The 4526-nt window shown below is 43.2% G+C and overlaps 1 pseudogene; it reads left to right on the top strand.

The window, feature by feature from the left end:
* Positions 1-1272, top strand: part of LOC102239136 — a 1756-nt pseudogene extending 484 nt beyond the window's left edge.
* Positions 1273-4526: the final 3254 nt, after the last annotated feature.

Here is a 4526-nt window from a genome sequence, read left to right as displayed (position 1 = left end):
GTGTACGAGGCCTGTGGGGCCCGCGCCTTTGTGCAGCGCTTCCGCCTGCAGTACGGGCTGGAGGGCCACAGCGGCTGCGTCAACAGCGTGCACTTCAACCAGCGCGGCACCTGGCTGGCCAGCAGCAGTGACGACCTCACGGTCATCATCTGGGACTGGGTGCGCCAGCGCCCCGTCATGGCCTTCAACACGGGCCACAGAAATAACGTCTTTCAGGCCAAGTTCCTGCCCAACTGTGGCGACTCCACCCTGGCCACGTGTGCCCGCGACGGGCAGGTGCGCGTGGCTCAGCTGCCCGCCATCTCGCTGAGCAGGGTGTCTAAGCGGGTGGCCCAGCACAGGGGGGCCTGCCACAAGGTGGCCCTGGTGCCGGACTCCCCTGTCAGGTTCCTCACGGCGGGGGAAGATGCCGTTGTCTTTGGCATTGACCTCAGGCAGGACCGCCCAGCCTCCAGAGTGGTGGTCACCAAGGAGAATGAGACCAGGGTGGGCCTGTACACAGTCTTTGTGAACCCTGCCAACATTCACCAGTTTGCTGTCGGGGGCAGGGACCAGTTTGTGAGAATTTATGACCAGAGGAAAATCGATGAGACCCACAATAACGGGGTGCTCAAGAAGTTCTGCCCTCATCACCTGGTCCACTGCGAGTCCCAGTCATTCATCACCTGCCTGGTGTACAGCCACGATGGCACGGAGCTCCTGGTCAGCTACAACGACGAAGACATCTACCTCTTCCACTCCTCCCACGCCGATGGGGCCCAGTACGTGAAGAGATACAAGGGCCACAGAAATAACGCCACGGTCAAAGGTGTCAATTTCTATGGGCCCCGAAGTGAGTTTGTGGTGAGCGGCAGTGACTGCGGGCACATCTTCCTCTGGGAGAAGTCGTCCTGTCAGATCGTTCAGTTCTTGGAGGGGGACAGGGCGGGGAACATCAACTGTCTTGAGCCCCATCCTTACCTGCCTGTGATGGCCACCAGTGGCCTAGACCACGATCCCAAGATCTGGGCACCCACAGCCAAAGCGACCACCAAGCTTCTTGGCTTAAAGGACCTGATTAAGAAGAACAAGCAGGATCGAGATGGAGACGGCTCGGGCCACAGCAACCTGTTTGAAAATAACATGCTTTCGTTCCTCATGCATCACTTCACACGCAGAAGTCATCCCCTTCAAGGGCGGCGGCGCAGGGCACCTCTTGAAGGGAGAATCCCGGATGCAGAGTCAGATGAGTCTTCTCGTTCCTCAGATGCATCCGAGGAGGAAGAAAACTAAAACTGTCAGCGGAGCCGCCATCCTGAATGCCTGATTCCTGCTCCAGCTAGATGTCACCTCAGTAGGACTTTCAAGTTTGCAATTCACTTTAACTGTTAGATTTGCCTTTTGCCTTCTATTTTGCACTATGAAAACCTCCTTTCGTCTCTTGCCTGTAGTATCTTTTCTTCCTTTATGACGTTTTTCTTTCCTCATTCCTTTTTCCTCACTTGGTTTCTTTGCTTCTCATTCCTATGTGAATGTGTAAGCAATTTATTCATGCCCTTTTTCTTTTGTTTTCTTATGTTGACCTCTAAAGGTTCCTAATTCAGGAGGAAATTCTAATGGCCTCATGGAATCTATATTCTCATTTCTGACACTTTGAAAACTTAAATGTTTTTTTCATCTTTAGTAGATAATATTAAGGTCTTCAGTTGAGCTACAAATATTAAATGTGTTTATTCTTAAAAATTAAGTTAAAAGAGTCTATGCACACACATACACACTCCTGCATACTCACACAGTCACTCTCAAAGAGCAATTGAGGGAGACATGGCTGCCAACACCCCTGTGAAGGATAACACCCTTCTTTTCAGATGATTGTTGGTAAAGAAGGGTGTGATAAAACATCCCGTGGCCTAACAAAGGCTTTTCTTCAATAATGCTCCTTAAAATGCCTATTATCTCTGGCCCCTTGAGAGAAGGTGGAGAAATTCATATAATGAGATAAGACTTTAGAATGGAAAATTATTGACCAGCATTTCTGCTCACTGATATTCAAAGTTAGGGACAACTTCCTGGGTATCTGGGGCCCATGGGTAGCCCCTCCCAAGGTCTGCTCTCAGGAAAGGATCATAAGTGTCACAAAAGAACACAGTGAGTCGGAACTAACACTGTGGTTTAAAACAGAAAAAGAAATGGAAGAAAAGGTGGTTAGATAAATTCCTAGCAAGATAATTTATCCGTCTAGAATTAATAACTTTGTGGTGTTCCCATTTGATGAACACATATGTTAATATTGATTAATTTGAGTAGAGCGGCTGGTAAGGATTAAATTTAATCACATGATATTGTTTACTCTGTACTTTGAATTCTCATGCAGTTTCATGGATGAGAACTCCCAAAAGATTACTTTCCAAGAAGTGCTCTTGGGACAACCATCTCCTAAAAGATACCCGCCAAGAATATAAGAATTCCTAATATTTGAAAGTATATATTTCAACTAATTTCCAAATAATTTCATGTTGCAATAAAGAGTTGTTTATATTGATATATAACTGTGATATTAGAATAAGTATCTCATTAGACATCTATGTGTTGCTCAAAATTCTCTTTGGCTCATTTCATGAGGTTAAATTGCTTTTAAAAATGTTTTGTTCTAAGCCTTCTTTAATGTAAATGTGTCGTATATGATGTCCAATTACTATTCAGTGATAATGTTTTTGTTTTACAAATATTATTTGTGTGAGTGAAGCAGAGTCCTTCTTGGCCCCAACACCCTTCTTTTCAAAAGTTAATTGGTAAAGAGGGATGTGATAAAACATCCTGTGCCCTAACAAAGGCTTTTCTTCAGTAATGCATATTATCTCTGGCCCCTTGAGAGCAGATGGGGAAATTTATATTATGAGATTAGACTTTAGAATGGAAAATTAATACATTTTTTATTTATTTCAGAGAGGAAGGAAGAGGGAGATATATAAAAACATCAAAATGAAGAGTATCATTGATCAGCTGCCTCCTGCACCCCTTACACTGGGTGTAGCCCAGGTATGTGTCCTGACCAGTAATTGAACCGTGACCTTCTGGTTTGTAGATCGCCGCTCAACCACTGAGCCACACCGGCCAGGCACTAGAATGGAAAATTATTTACCACCATTTCTGCTCACTGACATTCAAAGTTAGGAACAACTTCCTGGGAATCTGGGGCCCACTGGTAGTCTCTTCCAAGGTCTGCTGTCAGGAAAAGACATTAAATATCACAAAAGAACACAGTGAGTCTAAACTATGTCATTTAAAACAGAAAAGAAAATGGAATAAAAGGTAGATAAAATCCTAGTAAGACATTTTGGCTGTCTAGAATTAATAACTTTGTGTTGTTCCCATTTTATGAATGCACATGTTAATATTGATTAATTTGAATAGAGCGGCTGGTAAGGATTAAATTTAATTACATGATATTGTTTACTCTGTACTTTGAATTCTTGTGCAGTTTCATGGCTGAGAACTCCCAAAAGATTACTTTCCAAGAAGTGCTCTTGGGACAACCATCTCTTAAAAGATACCAGCCAAGAATATAAGAATTCTTACTGTTTGAAAATATGTATTTGAAACTAATTTTAAGAATAAATTCATGTTTCAATAAAGAGTTGTTTATACTGACAGATAACTGTGTGATATCTTTGGAATAAATATCTCATTAGGCATCTATGTGTTGCTCAAAATTCTCTTTGACTCTTTTCAAGAGGCTAAATTGCTTTTAAAAATGTTTTGTTCTAAGCCGTCTTTAATGTAAATGTGGGGCATATCATGTCCAATTACAGTTCAGTAATAATGTTTTTGTTTATAAACATTATTTATGTGAGTGATGCAGAGCCCTCCTTTGCCCTAACACCCCTGTGAAGGAACTCTCAAAGAGCAATTGAGGGAGACATGGCTGCCAACACCCCTGTGAAGGATAACACCCTTCTTTTCAGATGATTGTTGGTAAAGAAGGGTGTGATAAAACATCCCGTGGCCTAACAAAGGCTTTTCTTCAATAATGCTCCTTAAAATGCCTATTATCTCTGGCCCCTTGAGAGAAGGTGGAGAAATTTATATAATGAGATTAGATTTTAGAATGGAAAGTTGTTGACCAACATTTCTGCTCACTGAGATTCAAAGTTAGGGACAACTTCCTGGGTATCTGGGGCCCATGGGTAACTCCTCCCAAGGTCTTTTGTCAGCAAAGGACCTTAAATGGGGGGGAGGGTATGTGGGTGGGAAGAGATCAATCAAAGAACTTGTATGCATATATGCATAACCCATGGACACTGAAAATATGGTGGTAAGGCCTGGGACAGGGGATAGGGGCAGGCTAGAAGGGGTCAATGGGGGAGAATGGGGGACATATGTAATAGTTTCAACAATAAAGATTTTATTAAAATTTTTAAAAAATACAATGAATCTGAATTAACACTGTGGTTTAAAACAGGACATAAGGAAAACAGAGTTGCCCTGGCTGGTTTGGCTCAGTAGATAAGAGCGTTGGCCTGCGGACTGAAGGGTCCCAGGTTTGA

The sequence above is a fragment of the Myotis brandtii genome, unplaced genomic scaffold (genome assembly GCF_000412655.1).
Source record: "Myotis brandtii unplaced genomic scaffold, ASM41265v1 scaffold548, whole genome shotgun sequence".
NCBI lineage: Eukaryota > Metazoa > Chordata > Mammalia > Chiroptera > Vespertilionidae > Myotis > Myotis brandtii.
Note: the sequence above shows the minus strand (reverse complement) of the source record. Positions and strands in the feature narration are given on the sequence as shown.